An 18,833-nucleotide genomic window follows, 5' to 3' on the forward strand; every position below is an offset into this window, starting at 1 on the left:
AAAAATTGTACACCTAGGTTAAAAATTGATGTTTCCTTTCACAGCAGCATGATTAATCGGAAGTAGCTCTATCTCTGATAATGAAATATTTTAATATTTACTTATTAATGTTAAACTCATATCAGTTGTGCCCAATAATTAATGAATTAGTCTTCATTGACATTTTATATTTTATAACATAAAATGTCTCCTCCGTTGACTATTACATCTCCTCCGTGGACAAGGCAGAATTTAAAATATTTTAAATCTTGTAAAAAATAAAATAGAAAACTTGACCATTATTATAAGGACATATAACAAAAATAAATAAAGGCATTTATGTAATTTTTATCACTTTTTTAATTACTTTAATTTAAGAAATTTTTTTAGTCTATTTATACCTTTTCAGTGAGAATGACCCTTCTAAATGACTTTAGTAGATTATAATTATAAATTTTTGTATTATCATGTGTGCTACGCATATCGCGTTAGTAGATTTCAAAAACAAATTAACGTTTTGAATTATTTTTTTTTAATGTTAACAACATATTGAGTTTAAAAATGAATTTTTAAAAAAAAAAATCATTATTTCATTATGATGTTGAAAAATTAAACGAAAATATTAATTCGCATTGTTTCTTTTTTTTATTAAAAAAATAACAAAAACAACAATTCTAAACAGGTTTAGTGCTTTTATCAGGGCAATGATTTTAAATTATACCATACCAAAGAATAACATTGCAAAGTTGAGTTCAGAGGTAATTGAGAAAATCAAATTCCTTTAAACAGTTTAAAAATTCCTATTCCAGAACCAAGAAAAGGTAATGTCCAGATAAGTGAAAAGTTAAAAATGTAGAGACTTTTAATTATAAAAAAAGTATTCGTGAAGCTTAATTTATACTAGAAATGTTTATGAAAGCAAGGTTAACTTCATTAAAGGCTTAGAAGCTAATAATTCTTATCCTTAAGGACCTCAAGTTACTTCTCTAAAAACTTTATAATACATTGTCTACTTATAAGCGTTTGTTCAATGCATTTTTTCTTTGCTTAAGAGTTTTCCAAAGTTTAAATTTTAATAATATTTAAGGTAAACGTTTTCTTTTTTTTTACATTTTAATCTTCTTGGCAAAAAGAACCAAAATTTTGAAACAAACAAAAATCTATCTCAAACTCATTTTCTTCTCTCAAATTTCATTTTCAACCTGCAAACCAAACAAATCGAAAGTGCTTTCCGCGTTCATTTAATTTTTCACTCCTTTGACATTTTTAAAAGAATGAAACTTTCAAAGTAATGTTTTCTGCCAAAGGGTTTATTTTTGCAAGAAACGACAAAGCCTTTCTAAAACTATTATTTATAATTGCTTTTTTTTATTGAAAGTAAATTCCTTTTGAAATCACACCCTAATGTAACAATATTTATTTGGAATAACACCCATGAAAACTTTCCTCAGGAAAAAAAAAATTAACTATAATTGAAATTAAACATTCCACAATTTTGATATTTTTTTTAGATATGAGTTTAGTTTTGCAGAATTAAAATTACATTTAAGTGGATGCTGCTAATGAGAAATTTTTAAAATTATACGAAAAATAAGTTTTAAAAATTCTGTTAGTTTACTGCTGTTTCCTGAATATGTAATTTATTCTGCGAGCTTTTTTTTGGCGAATTCTTATTAACTGGACAGTTTTTAATCAAATAGTTCCTGTAAAATTCCAGAATTCGAAAATCACAACATATCAGAAAATTTAAGAGGGAGTTTAATGCAACTAGTTTTTGGAGAAAAAAAAATGGGACATTTAATTTCAAAATTAAAGACAGAAGATTTTAAACTACTATAACCATTCATATTAAGCGCTCTTCGAAGAAAATTAAATGACTGGCGCTCAATGAATTAAAAGTTAACTTCGATAATGTTAAAAGTTAACTTAGAAAATGAATCTTATATACAATTTGCTGTGAGATTGATACATTATCAAAAATCAGAACCAGTTGCAAATTTTAATGAGGAAATTTCTTCAATTATTTGCGAAAAACCAGTCAGTATTACCCCACCTTCTCTCTATTATGTTTTACTTTTTGAAAAAGAAACTTGGCTTAAACAAAGCGGAATCGCTTCTGTGACCAAAATTCATGCAAATTCACTTAAAGAATAAAAGCTGAAATACGAATTTAGTAATAAGCGTATTATCTCTCAGATAAGAAAAGATAATTATGAATTAAACAAGATTAGAAGCAATAAAAAATTTTGTATTCACTCCATGTAAACTCGTGTATCAAGAAAGAGATGTCAGAATAAAACAAAATTTTACATAAGTACAACGATAATATAAAAAAAAATATTAAAACAAATGAATGATAATTTATTCAAGGGAAAATGCAAATGAATATAATTTTTGTACTCTGTTGAACCACATACAGATCAAATGTACGAAGCTATACGGTTTGGCCTTCAGGCTTACAAATCCCTTATGATGTCCTGCGACATCGCATTCAATAGTACCTGAAAATACGTGTTTAATTCAACTAAACTCGGAGGCAGTCCAAACTTGGCTCCCCAAGAGATCCCAGATATGCTCGATCAATGACATATCTGGCCATCTGGAAGGCCAGGGCAAGGTGGTATTGTAATGCAAACATGTAACAGGCACCTTTGTTGTGTGTGGCTGAGCCTTTCCCACTGAAACATGGCTCTTAAGAGCTCTGCCATCCATGGCAAAACATGTGGTTGAATCATGCCACAAAATCCTAACTAAACTTGCTAATTATTACAGTAAATGTAAAAATTGTATGTAGTTTTACTAGAGATGAAGTAATATATTTGGGACACATATCAGGTTCAGGAAAACGTCACGTGTACCAACAATAGTAAAGAGCAATTAAGGGTTTAAATCAAGTTTAAGTTTAAACACAATTGAGCAAGTTATGAATTTTTTTATTGCAATCATTATCGGGAATACCTTCGATATTTTTCTGAGATAACATATATCTTAACTGAGTTGACAGAGAAAAAAGTGAGTGGATATGTTCCTCAGTCAGATCAAAATTTAAATGAAACATTCACCATATAATTTGATGCATCTATAATTTCGATTCTGGTGCTTGTTAGTCACAAAGAGAAGATAATAGAAATTTATATCCTATAGGCTTTACCAGTCAAAACGTATCTAAATCTCATCATGTTCCTTGGCATGCATTTTAACGAAAGGTATTTGTCGTAACTTGGAGTAAATAAAAAGTTTAAAGGTTTAATTTTCTGCTCAACCATGGATTTTTTTACGGACCATAAGTCTGCCCGAAAAATTACAATATCGGGCACTAGCACTACAACTGTATGATATTAAAATTATTTCATGGTGACCTAATTACAAAAATAAAAAAATATTGGTTTCATCGTTAAGAAAGAAAGAGGAAGATAATCACAATATGGTAGATTTTATTACCAGATGCGGTTAAAATCAACAAAGAATGGGAAGCGTCGCAAAGTGTGAGATAGTTAATCGATCCTATTAGTAATGAATAAAGCAGTTAATTAATTTATATTTTTTATTCAGAGCTTTAGTTTTTAATACTGATTTCCTGCTTGATAAATTTTTGTGGTACCAAATGCATCAAATCTGATATATTAAGAATCTGTAAAGAATATTCATAGGTATTGCAAGAAAATAGTTCATTCCTTTTTTTCGTAGCTAAACAAGTTTGTAGCCGTTTAGAAATGCTTTTTAAACGTCTTATTAAATGCTTTATAAATATGTGTAAACTTTTTTTACGTTTCTTGGCTCATTTTCTCTGTTTTAATATCAATATATGAATATTCGCATGCAACATAAAGCAACTAAGTTTAAAATAATTTTGATATTGTACAAAAGGTTGTTTCATATTACACTCTAGTTTAACAAGAAATAATTTTTGTTGGAACTAGCGATAAAACTTGAAGCAAATCTCAACCCCAGTTGCATTTGTAATTTTTTTCTATATTTAATAAGAACCGTACGTGTTAAAAAACTTCATAATATCTAAACATGTTGCAAAAAGATTTGTAAGATGCCATTAAATATTTCTACTGATTGATTTTGCACTGAATTATTTACAATAATTTAAACAGCTTAATCATTTATCTCTAACTGTTGAAAATTATTCAAGCCTGATTCTCTGCCCTCCTTAAACTCATACTATTAAAGAATGTCACAATATATAAGAACATTTTACCAATGACTGAAGTATAATTTCTATATTTTAGATACATATTCGATGCATTAGAAACTTAAAGAAATATTTTTAATACTTGTCACAAAGAAAATGACACTTTTATATACTTTTATATTAACTAAATTACACATTTCTGCAATGCTTTAAAACGCTTAGCTTCATTGGAACAAAACTAAAATAATTATAATGACATTAAAGGGATCACACAAACGATGTTGTAATTTATCAAACACTTAAATACTTTTTGGGGTAATATGTATAGTTATAATACTACCACACTCCCAGACGTTTCAATAACTATGATTATCTTTAATATGGACCGCACATTTAAAAACAATTTATATAAATCACTCAGCATAGAGTATTAAGAAGATAGCATTTATCATTTTCAATGATCAATTTTCCCATAAACTACTTACAATATAAACTTAAGCAAATACAAAACCTGTTACCAAACTCTTGGAAACTAATCAATCAAAGTTCTCAGCTCTCATAAACCCAAGAGTGTAAGGTAGTAAATAATTAACAACCTCACAAAACTTCAAGGAACAGGGGCAGATAGATTATTAATGTATAAATATCCGAACAACTCATTTCGTTGACTCAGTTTTTGAGATGATTTTATTAGCCATTCCCGAAGCTGAAAGTAATAACCATTTAGATATAAATCACTTCTTCTTCTTATTCGTCTATAGAAGATAACCCCCCATTCGATTGGCGTCATTATTTTTTATTTTCCTGGAATCCGTAATTAATTTTCATGACGATAGCTCCTGAACCTCTTCTATCTTAAGATTGGGGTGCGGGAAAACAGGGTGGTTTCGGGATCATAAATAGGATGCATTACTGCAATATTGTTATTATTATACAGATTTAATTAAATATTTAGGATATAAAATTAATGCAGAAGTTTCGTTTAAAATGTATTACAAAATTTTTTTAAGTATTTTCTTACAGAGAAATTAATATTTTCTAAGTATATGTATCATTTTAAATTAGTTCACGAAATAAATGTATTTTTAGAGCCATTACCGCTCAACATACATTGCTTATAAGTTAAGAAATGAAATATTTGAAAGTCGGAATTATGTTTTATTTGCTGAAATGAAAAATTCAAAGCATAAGGAATGTTACACTTAGATTTCCAACTAATTTGATCTACACTCAAATATTCCGATAAAATGAACCGTCACCCTGGATGCGGGTAATTTTCATCGTAAAATCCATTTTTTGTGTAAAATTTTACGGAAAAAAATTTTATGTACCGTAATTTTCAGAGTAATAATTATTGTAAAATTACTGATTCCATAATACTCAAGTTCAAGAATTATTGCTCTGAAATATACGGTATAAAATTTTGCGGTAAAAATGAATTTTTACGAATAATGTACCCAGGGTGCCAGTAGAGTTTATCATAATTTGATTTAAATTTTTTTACAGCGTATATACCATGTTTACGTTTCTATGGGTGTAGACATAGTTCTAAATTTGATTAAAAACTTTTTTAAGTATGTGCTTGTTTAGAAATAAAGGTAAAAGACAATTTTAAATCGAAAGATTCTAATTAGATTACCTGAATTCGGTGAAAAAAAGACTTGATATAATATAAAAAATATGTTAAATTATCGAATCAAATTAAATATGAAATAATGTAAAATAATATAATCAATATATAAAATTATTTATATTTTTTCATAATGTGTTTTTCATATTGAAATATGTCAAGATTTATAAACACTTTTTTAAATAAAAAAGGAAAATTGTCATGTTTTAAATTGTCATTCTAATCTTTTATGTACTACATACAGTAATAAAAACAATTATCACCAAATGAATAAATAAGTTTAAAAATATGTTAGTACGTTATATGTTTTAAAATTTATGTGTTATTTGTTTCAAAATTTCATCCCACCTAGATTTTTTCTCATTAAATACAGTGCAATCATTTTGCATTTTTAGCTTTTTCGTTTTTTATTCATTCTATTTTAACAGTATCTAAAATAATGAAAGGAATAATTTCTGTATATATTTTTTTAAAAACATTTTTTCTAAGATAATTCATACAGAGAATGCAAAGGGAATTTTAACTCATCGAATCTTATTTTCTAAACATTGTTAAGAAATTTTGTCACGGAATAACGTGAGAAAAATGAAATTATCTCAAAAATTTGCATTAGGCATCGTTGTATTTTAAACTGCGGAAGCTTCTTTTTAGTATCAGTTGCTTAAAAGATAATATCCGTGAGATTTCTGATCCGCAATTCTGTTTAATCAGTGTACTGATGTTCTTTAATAATCATTTATATACGATCCACTATGTTATATAAGCACAAGTAAAATTAGCATTAGTGACATGTGGAACAATGCCATCGAGTTGGTATTTTGAAAGATATCTGAAATCATGGACATATTTTTGCATATAATTAAGATTCTGGAAAAAAGTTTCCATAAACTCAAATTTAAACGTAAATGTTACTGAAATTAAAGAAAGCTACTTATTTACGCATCGATTCAGCGAAATAATTGCTTGAATATTGCCAATCTTGACTATCACGTGTTAGCTGTGCATTCAATACAATGTCGGCTGTGCAATTAATACCTTTTTTGTACTGATATACTGATCTACCCTTTTATACTGATCTCTTACTACTGATCTACCTTTTTTGTACTGATATACTGATCTACCCTGTACTGATATACTGATACCTTTTTTGTACTGATATACTGATATTTGATCTAATACGCAAAATCACAAGGGAAGATAACATAAATTAATGAAACGAAAATTAAAACTATTTTATAGTCTTTTAATTGTTTTTAGTATAACCTTTTTCAGTTTTCTGCGTGATTATGCTGTGTTAATTAATAGGTATTCATTAATTATTTATGATTCTGCTACCCCATATGCAGAAAATTATTTAAGAAAATGCTTGAAAAAATTATCTTACTGGCCTCACAATATTTCAAAAATGGAACTGTACAACGAGGCACACTAAGAACCACTTACCGATATTTTCAAGAGAAGAAAGTTTATGTGAACAAGTCAGATTTTAAGAATGCCTGGCCTATAATCCCATCAATGGCATTAACATGTGTACAGGATGGCAAAGAAGAAATGAAAAAGCCCCATGATAATATGGTGACAAATGATTGAAAATCTGAGAGGCCAGTCGGGATGGACGAGCTGGTCAAAAGTAATATTTCCTTTGGTAGAGATTCTTGTATATAAATAGAAATTTATAATCCACAATAAAATTTAGAAATATTCTCTTACCTAAGGGCAACACCATTAATTCAGTTAAATTTACTTTTCAGTTTTGTATTTTCTCTTTAATGCTTGGTAATAAGAACTAAAACTTTGAAAACTGGAATTTCAGGTTAACCATTACCGTATGAATGGAAAAATTACCAAATGAATGGTTTAAATACCATACATTCTGGTTTTTATTTTGAGGACTATGTTTTTCTTTTTCTTCTTTGCCAGAAATTTTACAACTATACAGAACAGTAATTTATCATAATTTTTTCCCTGTTCTCAATAATTTTAAAATTATCTACAATAAAATGCTGCTATAAAAGATTTGTACTATTGTTAAAAATTCTCTTTGACTCTAAATTTTCGAAATCTGAAGTTCTAATTAAACCTGTTTATAACTTTCATTCGGTTAAGTTTTCATTCTTTAATCGTGCCTTCTTTCTAAGCAATATAATCTGTAATGTTGGAAATCATATTTTTCAAGTCCAACTATATCATAAAAAATTATACGACTCTTTAAAAAGTAAGTTCTTCTAAAATATCATTGCGAATTTCGTAAAGCAAATTGAATTAACGTCCACATTCTAAATTGCATGACAGTAAAAAGTGTCTTTTCAAATATACATCATTCTTTTTTATCGTGAAATATTAAATAAGATGCTTACTCTATCTTGCCAAATTTCATAAGAAACCTTACACCCAAACAAGGCCACCATCCCCACAATCATGATCTGGTTGAAATATTTCGGATATTTTCCTAGCATATAAATAGATAAAGTATTTCAGTTCCAGTTGCTCTTTAGAAATTTATGTCTTTGGAACTAAAGGGACCAACTCTCGTCTTCTCTTGCCTTTTGAATAAGGATGCGAGTTTTTTTCTTCTTAAGGCTACTGCATCTTATTCAAAAGTTTTGACATTTTTCAGACATTACTTTCTTGGCCATATTTAAAAGTTTTATTTCTGTGTCCACCCTCCTTATATTTGTTTGAAAAAGAATTTTTTTATTTTTTCTCTCATTTTTTTTCTCAATTTATGATAGTAATGTATGTAAGAATTTCTCGTATGAAGTTGTTGAAAAATATTTATAATGTTTAAAATAAGAGTCGTTATAAGCTCATTACGACAAATCATGAATTGTAGGTTATATGTTAATATCTATTTTTCTTCATCTTTCACTGAAACTTTTTACTTTTATCTAGTATATCATATTTGAATACTATGAATTAGATATAAAATTAGATTTTATTAGTTAAAGAAATAATATAATTAATCATTCATGGAAAAAATTGTCTCGTTTTCTTTTAGAAAGCAGAAAAAGATTTGTTTTTTTTTCCTTTTCTTCCCCTCACGCAAAATGCTGATCATGATGCTAAAACTTTGAAGACTCCAATTTTCATAATTATTGTTCATCTTTCCAATATATATTTGCTATAAATTTATACATCCAAAACATAATGAAGATAACAGCCTGAAATTTCGAATATAAAATGTATTTTAATTGTTTTATTTTATTTTTATTTAAGAATTTTATTTTTATTTTATATCCAGCTACACAACTGATCCGATTCTGATTTTACAAACATCAATTTTCAACATGGTAGCCTTGCATTTTGAAACCAACCCAGAAAACAGGGGAACTCTTGGATCAAGCATTGAAAGAAATTAGCCTTCGTGAAGGACTTTTTGTTGGAACTAACCAATATTTGCTTTAATCGGAGAGGAATACCATAAAAAGATCCAACGAAATTTGTAAAACACTTCCTGCTTCTAAATTTAAGAAAATAAATAACTAAATAAAAGAAAACAAGAAATGTGAAGTTTCTATTTTACAAATGTTAAATTTTTACGAAACTCTGAATGGAAAAAAATAATGATTAAAACAAGTTAAAACATGAACTTTTTAAAAAAAAAGTTTTTATATTTTTAGCAGTGAGGTATTATATTAATTGCACTACGAATTTAAAACAGGAATGTTAAAAATGTTAACGTATTTTTTTGCTTTATTTTGAAATTTGAGAACATTTTTGTGTTAATTTTTGTATGGAAAAACAACGTAAGAAATTTAACATAAAAAACGCCTTTTACACACGTTCCAATAACGTGCTGTTGTACCCCTTAAGTTAAATTTTAAAAATAGTGTGTTTAGCTTTGTTAATATTTCAAAAATTATAACATTTTCAAAATGTTAAAAATTAGCATTTGGTTAATATAATAAATATAATTAAAAATTTATGTCTTGTACTTGAAACAGGAATATTTATATTATTATATTAACTTGATATATATTAACTTGAAACAGGAATATTTAAAATGTTAAAATTTTTTGCTTTATTCTAAGATTTGAAAGCATTTTTGTGTTAATTTTGCATGGAACAGCAGCATACAAATTTCAAAACAAAGCACCTTTCACACACGTTTCAATAATGTTTGTTATACCCCTTAAGTTAAATTTTAAAAAACTGTGTTTTATGTTTGTTAATATTTTAAAAAAGAAAAATTTTTCAAAATTTTGCGAAATTTTATTCGTTTAATATAATAAATACAATTTAAAATTCTATTCCAATTTTAGTTAATTTCGTATTACTTAGTACAAATAAAAAGCATTTACATTAAACAATATCATATATGTTTAACTTATTGCACAATTTTTTAAAATCTTTTAAATCACTAACCACAGTAGGAAATGATTGTCAGAAATGCCAGGGAAACATCAGTACAGAATCTAGAAATATGATACATGTTTAGGCCTGAAATTCTTTACCTCAAAAATCTCCATCTCATTAATTTTAATTGACAGTCATGATTCTTTATTCTTATCTGAATGGGTCGATAGTTTTATAAAACTTATGGAAGAGAATTTCAGTGATATTCGCTCATAAAAATAGCAACATAATACTGCTTTTAACTAATATTGTCTCTATTAATTTTGATACTAATGAAAATAAATTTGAATATTGTTAGTAATAATCTTATTTTAGTTAAAATATGTTATTGAAGAAAGAAAATATTTCAGTTTATCTCTTCAGCATAGATATAATCAAAAATTTAAATAAATAATTCTCAGAGTGGCGTAAGTTGAAACTTTATTCTCTCTATCAATTTCCATATTTTTAAAATAAATTTAAATATTGTTAGTAATAATTATATTTTAGTTATAATTGTTATTAAAGAAAGATAATATTCAAACTTATTTTTTCAGAATACATATGACTTAAAATTTAAATAAATAATTCTCAGAATGACGTAAATCAAAGCATTAGAATTTGATTTATTTTCTATTTGCATATTTCACTAACTTAAAATTTTTAGTTATACTAACATTTCTAACTGAAATTAAGAATTAAACTTACTTTTTTTCAATCGAACATTATGCATGTTTTGTGAATTTCCATTTGCAACTAGATATATTATGTGCTTATTTTGTATAAATTACAATTCTTAATTTGTGATCTAATTAAATTTTATACACAAAAATTTTAAGTAATATAATCTTTCTTAATGTCATAGGTTGTTACATCTTGTATAGTGTACAAAAACATTTAAACCCTGAATAACTTTTGATGTAATGATTAAAATTTCGCCCACTAGGACACAATGGTTTGACGGCTTAACTTTAAATATGCAACTGAATTTGTACGCATTATAAATAACGTTATGAAATCAAACACAACATATCTTTGTCTGATTAAACATATCTTTTTGTTGAAGGATCCGAGTTGTTGACCTTCCAGATATAAGTGAAAGGACAAACAGCTGAATTTGATAAAAATGAACTGATTGTAAGGCAGGAGAGAAGTCGCAAGTTTTGGCATCTTCAGGTTAATTTTTACATTATTGGGTTAATTTTTGCTATAATGAAGAATTCGTGTTTTTTAATATTTACTTCTTAATTATCCACTCGATTTCTCTCTAATTTCTGAGTTTGCCGTTTTAACTAGCATGAAAAATTTGTAAAATATAAGTTTAAAAATTGCAAAAATCTTCAAAATAAAATTCATTTTTTGAACTAATTATTAAATATAATAAAAAGCAATCTTACTATACACTTTTTGCATGGAATTATATTTAAAAATGCGTGGCTGGGTGGCGCAGTTGGTTAGTCGTCGACCTTCTGAGCCCAAGTCTGCGGGTTCGATCCCCGGCCCAGACTCCGGATTTTCGGGATGCAGAAAATCTTCAGCGGCCATGTTGTGTGATTTTGCAGCATGTAAAAGATCCCTGGAGTGACAGTAAAGACCCTTGGCATTTCCGGCAAAATTAAATTCCTAGTACACTTCAGGATCCATATAGAGTCTCGGTGCTGCCATCTAGTGCGGCAGAAACTAGACGTCCAAAGTAACAAGGCCAACGGTATCTCACCCATTGTGGTGGTCCTGAAAGAGTGGATACCACTTCTGGAGAACGCACTAGGTCTGCTCATCGTTAAGACTGATTGTGCAGCTCATTGGAAATTTAAAAAAAGCACGTTTTATATTCGTGTGCAAAAGTTTTTGTTTTTCTTCGATATAGTATATATTCGTTGCTAAGGGGGTATATGCAATAAGGAACATTGAGGGGTCAAAACTTGTAACCGCATTACTGACCAAATTATTGCGAATATGTTTCAAATAGTGTGGCTACCTTTGTCCTTTATTTTGATGGGCAGGAATCAAAATCTGTCAAAATAAAAATTTATGTTTTCATGATCAATCATGGGATTTAGATATCTGGGGCGGAAACAGAATGTTACAAAACCGCAGTAGCTGAATTTAATGTTTAGAAAAAGTACATTTAAAATCTATGATATTATTTTGATAATTAAATATACTCGCTATATCTCGTTTCTAAAAATTATTCCCATTTAAAATACAATACTTAATACGTTATTTTAGAAAACGCGTTATTTTTTTAGAAAATGTAGTAGGGTAAACTAACCAGTGAAGGAACACTTTAGCTTCGCTTGTCTTTTGAAAAATCATATTAATTTCAAAATTCGTAATTTTAGTTAAATGACAGTATAAACATATTTGTTACTAATTGCAAATGATGTAAAAAATTGTAGAGAGCTTACATAATATTGTTTTAAAATTTTGGAGGTTCAAATAACAAGTAGTAAGAAGACCAAGTGAAGGAACAGCTCGCACCAGTGAATGAACACCCAGTAAAGGAACACTCAATTTCGGTTATTTTTTAATGCTCTTTATGAATCTATAAGCCATACAAATATTTGAAAACAAGCCTATTCATGAAATTATAACATATAAATACTTGTAAAATGCTAACTTTCTCCTTGTAATCATGAATAGAAAATTAAAGTGTCAACATATTAACACATACTGTTCATTCACTGGGAAATCTATGCCCAGTAAAGAAAAATGCCTGTTCCCACCCTGGTTAGAAGTTGTTTTTCGTATTTTTAACATACTTTTGATGCGGAACATCACTAAAGGTACAAGAAAATTAAGTTTATCTTTTATTTTCATTAGCTTAGAAAAAATACCAGTAAAGGAACACTTGTTCCTTCACTGGTTTTTCATTGTTTGGTGATCCAGTGAATAAACACCCCCTTATCTCAATACTTTATTATGCTATGATGCTTAAAAAAATAAAACGTAACTTCAATAACTATATTTTGAATTCTCTATTTCACAGTGAGAAAATGTACAGTATTACATGCAATAAATTCCACTTCAAACATACAAATATAAACACTCACCTTATAATTTTTTCAAAGAAACAAGGTGTTGCAGAGATAATAACAAATTCAAAATTCTATTTGACCAGGTAATCCAAAACATTGTTAGATGACTTCCTATTGTTTTGCAGTAAGCTATTGTTACCAATCAATCTAAAAAAAAAACTTTCAAATTCTTATTTTTAATCAATATATATGAAATGTTCCTTCGCTGGGTAGTGTTCCTTCACTGGTTGGCTTACAAAGAGGTTTAGGAGAATAAGTATTTTTATCATTTTATTATTTAAGGCACTATATATGATACAATAAAATATATGATACAGTCGAATATATCAAACATGAATGGTAGCTTAATCAGTTTTTATTTAAACTAATTGTATATTTCTTTCTGATTAATTTTAATAACAAATTTCTAATTTAGGTGCACAAATATATGCATGCATACATACAAAACTATATGTAAAACTATATATATATTTGTAAAGAAAATTACTTTATCTAGAATTAGCTTTTGACGTTTGAAGTACATGGCTCTTCTTGAGCTTGTTTCTAGTGGTCACGCAAGTAAACTTTTAATGTTTTAATCGGTTAAATGAACAATATTTACATAATAAAGAAATAAGACTTAAAATAATTATTTGAAATGTAAAATAATTTGACTTTTGTTAACAAAAAAGACGTAAGTAATGTTATTGCTTATGATAACAGAGCCATAACGTAGATAACTTACCAGTAATAGAAAATATCTATTTACTGCTGGAAGAATTTAGAATATTACATTCATTTATATTTTAATCTGATGCAAAAATTTTTAAAAAGGCAGTTAATTTTATTTAAAAGGTAAAGAACATTTGCTTGAAATTTAAGATAAGTTCGCTTGAATTTAGTAAAGTGTAAGTTTTTCAACCGTCGATAAGATTTCAGTCAATCGGATAAATTACGATATTCGAATTAAAAAAATTTCAAACTTTCATGAGTAGAAAACTACCGAATGTTAACTCACCAAACTAGAAATAAAAATAGATAAGAGAGAATTAAATGTAGAAAGGCACTGCTTATAAAATGTAGCATTAAACACTTTTTCTTAAAATATTAAAGTATTAACTTCAAAGTGCTAACAAAATTGAACAAATTATTTGAAGAATGTATATACTCTAAATATTTTTAAATATTCTTATAATGTTGTCATTATTAGAACACAAAGAATAGTTTGAAAATCTAAGGAATATTTCTATGAAAGACTGTATTTCCCTTAATTCTTTAAATTTTCCACGGAATTAAAATTGAATACATTATGTAATACAAAAATAAATAACAAACCTTGCAAAGTGAGATCCAAATAAAAGTTTTAGTTTCGAAAAGGTAAATTTTAATTTTGGTAATTTTTTTCCCCCATCGTGAAATTTAAAGTTGATATTAAATACGCACTTGTATTATAAAAAGTATACATTTAGCTCAAAGTTTTACAAGAAAAAAATGAACATAATACAAATACCAATAATAATAATAAAATCCAATCTAACAATAGATTGAATTTCAAGAAAATAAATTAAATAGTTTAGTAAAAAATCATTCACTGTAAAGAATTTCGAATAAAATTACGGTAAAACTCACCGTCACTCAGGTTGCTGGTGATTTTTACCGTTAAATTCATTTTTACTGGAATATGTTGTTATTCTTTTGAAACAAAAAATCTGTTGTACGGTGAAAAAAACTACGGTATAATATTTTACGGGAAATGAAATTTTATGGATGATGCCTCCAAAGTGTATCCATACTTTTTATCGTAATTTGATCCGGAGTTTTTCACAGTGTTAAAAACTAACTCTTATTTACATTTAGTTTTTTTCACCATATAAAGAACAGCGATAAGACAAAATGAGTCCTATCTTTGGTGGTCACAGGTGAGAAGTCTGCCATTAAGTAGGGATAATTCAAAGAATTAGATTCCCAACATTCTAATGGCTCTTTATTTATTTCTAAGAAAGGTTCTTCCATTTACTGTTGAAATTAAAGAAGGGCTCGTTAATGCTAGTAGGTTTAAATCCAGAAAACTTTTTTTTAATCAAAGGAACTCCATATTGAATCGCCTGCTGTGATTCGCAATCATTTAATCACATCATTCCGAACAGGTATTATTGTCTGAATTTTGATTGTCACTACTTTTATCACAGTTTTCTTTACTTCCTTAGCTGCTGTGACACTGGACAATCTATTAAACATAAATATTTAATATTTATGTTTATATTATGTTTTATGTTTATGTATTATGTTAATGTATTATGTTTTATTTAATATATTTATATTTAAAAGGTTTAAATATAAATATATTTAAGCCTTTGGTCAAGATAAGTAGAGAGTATTGTTTGTTTCCGAATCTATAAGACAATTTTCAATTCCTTTAAGGATAGAGAACGTAATTGCTTGTACTACAGCACCTTCTTCCACCGTATCTTGATAAACAGTTTCGAGATTTTTGGTAATTACGACAATGGACGAACCGGTAATATATCTGTGTATGTGTGTCATGTGTCACATTTGCGATGACATCGACATTCTCCTCCTCATCTTCACTTCCAGTTAAACTTAAAATTGATGCCGAATTTATTGCAATGTTTGATCTAAAATTAATTCTCTTTGGAAAAGCGAAAGAAAATACATGGTTTTTTAATAACTTTTTTTAGAATTGTACAACAGGGTATTTGTTTAAAATTTAAAAGTCGTTCTACGTACAAATTTTGTTTTTCATAGATTGAAAATCATGTCATCACTCGGGTGAATAAAAAAAATTGAACCTAGCCGAAATTTTGCAAATCAATTCTTCATATTTGTAAAAAACGTGGCTTTCTTTTTTTAAGAGAAAACTTTAAAAAAATCCTATGAACAAATCTTATTTTGCAAAATTATGTCGTCATTCGCGTGAGTGAAAAAATTCCAAGTAACTGAAGTTTTGTGAAACCATTCTAAAAATATGCATTAAAAAAAATTTTTTTTTCTTTTAAGAATAAATATTGAAAAAAAAAATCCTTTGTAAAAATTTCAGTTTGAATAGATGAAAATCATATTATTATTCACGTGAATAAAACAATTCCAAATAACTGAAATTTTGAGAATCTAATCTTCAAATATATTAAAAAATGTTTTAAGAAATTGAATGAAAATAAATGAAAATAAATCACAAATGAAAATAAATTAAATTTACACTTTTTAGGAGATAAAAAGAGTTGTAAGATATGTATAACTAGGTCTCAGCAAGTCGGGGTAGTTAAATTTATTGGGAAAAAAGAAAACCAAAAGAGTTTCGGCTTCATTTGAAGGGGTATTTCTATACTTTCTAATGAAAAAATACTATTGAAAAATGTAGGAGAAAACAGATTTTTCACTAGAAGAATTCATTTTAGATTAAAATATAACAATTTAAATTACGATAATATTGGTTTTCTGTATATTTCATGCCTTTTTATGTTCTTATTTACATATTTTTGTTTACGATACGCAAAATAAAGCACTTTTTTACGATTTATATAATTATGATAAAGTAAAAGTATTACTGCTAAATAATGAATTTTGAAACAATGAAAATTAAATGCCTTACTTTTGCGAAATCAACTATCTCAGGTGAGAATAAAATATTAACTGCTTTTATTTGATTAAAAAACTTCTTTGGCTTCAAAAATATGCAGAAGGAAATAAAATTCGACTTGTTCAAGTGCATAAAAATATATGACCATTCTCAAGACTTGCCAGACGGGAATGAGAAGAAACATAAGGGATTTAAAATGTAAAACGTTTATTACGTTATATTACGTTTTATATTTCAATCCACTTTTGTTTCTTTTCATTCACATTCTCGGCTCGCAAGTTACGAGAACGGGTGCCTATTTTTGGGCGATTGAAACATGCCTACTTTTATTTAAATCAGCATATTTTAAAGACAATCAAGTTTTTTAATCAATTAATGTTTTACCGTTTTATTTTCTTGGAATTATTCAGTTAAATAACTTCTTTTGTCTTATTTTATTCATACAACTTCATTTGTAAAGCGTTCTTTAAGAAAGGATTTATTCTATACTTTTTTCTTCTTCATATTTATCCCTCATATTTTTATTTCTTATATTATGTGCAATTTCCAATATTATTGTAATTTATTTTATTATGTATAATGTATAATTAAGTGAATATATAAAAACAAAACTTTATTTATTTAAAACATGGAATAATCATTGGTTTGTTCAAAATCATATACAATATCGGGTAACTGTCAACTCGGTAGAACACAATGCTCAAAAAACAAAAAATGAAGAATTTTTTATGAATTTTCTTTGGTGCGTATTCGATACAAAAAGCATTTGACTCAAGTAGTTGATAATTTGTTGTATCAGTATCAGTTTGTACCTGGTACTGGAAAAAAATGGTGTTTTTCCCATCTACAGTTTACACTAATTATTGCATATGCAAAATTAAAACTTTTTTAATATGCAACATATGGAGTAAACATAAACAATATCGGATAACTTTTAACTCAATAGAACACAATTCTAAAAAAAGTACAAAACTAGGTAAGAATTTGGAATTTTACTTGACAGATATTTAATACATGCAATTGATAATTTGTTGGATCAGTATTAATTTTTACCTGATACTGAAATATTTGATACTTACCTACCTGTAGTTCACACTAGTTTATTAGCATGTTCAAAGTTAAAAACTCGATGCAAAACCAGGTTAAAAGTTGTTCATTGTGCTTACTTCTTTTGTACACTCTAGATAAAAAAAAGTTTTTTTAAACTTTGATTTCAAATTTAAACCAATATATTTCCCTTATATTATAATTAAATTTCTCCAAGTGTTCAAAAGTGAGATTAATCTATTATTTTGAAATATATATCTATAAATTATATTAAAATACTTTTATCACATTATCCATCATTCGTTTTTATATTAATTTTAATGAGGCAACTTTTGTCGTAAGATATTAGTGTAAATTACGTATTTTGAAAAATAGCATCTGTTTAATTTGTAATCATAAAAAATTAGTATCTTCAACCTTAATATTGTGTCAACTTTTACTAAATTTATCCTAAGAATACACGTGACACTTAGGATAAAGTTGAGTCTTTAATTTTATAGCCAGCGTTGAAAAGCCGAACCAATTCTGAGTTTACGATTATTATTGTACAAATACGTAGCCTTGCAGTTTTGAATCCAACCCAGAAGGCAAAGGAACTTTTCGATCAAGCATGGGACAAACTAGCTTTTGTAGAGAACTTTTTAATGGAATTTACCCGCATTTATGTTACATGTAGGGGAAAATCTCCCAAGTAGACATGGAGAATAACCTTAGCATTGTATAATACTCATTTATACAAAAATGTGGGTTCAACCAATCGGAATGATATTATAGTTCAGTGCATTCTAACAATGTACGTTTACATTGGCACATCATTAATTTTTTTAACGATACAAATTTTTAAAAAGATTTGAATATGAAATCAGTCTTTGAGAATTTAGAGAAATCTGTTAAATCAAAAGTTTAAGACCTTTGATGAAATAAAATAATAATCATCTTCCGAAAATATTATTGTTTGGTTATGTTTCGCATAATATTTAATGTTTCTCGGATTAGCGTAATTTTCGCGTGATATAAATGCAATTTTCCTTTTTTATTTCTTCGGATATTTAAAGAAAATTAGCAATGTTTGAAACTAAGTTTCGT

Source organism: Parasteatoda tepidariorum, chromosome 2 (genome assembly GCF_043381705.1).
Source record: "Parasteatoda tepidariorum isolate YZ-2023 chromosome 2, CAS_Ptep_4.0, whole genome shotgun sequence".
In the NCBI taxonomy this organism is placed as follows: Eukaryota; Metazoa; Arthropoda; class Arachnida; order Araneae; family Theridiidae; genus Parasteatoda; species Parasteatoda tepidariorum.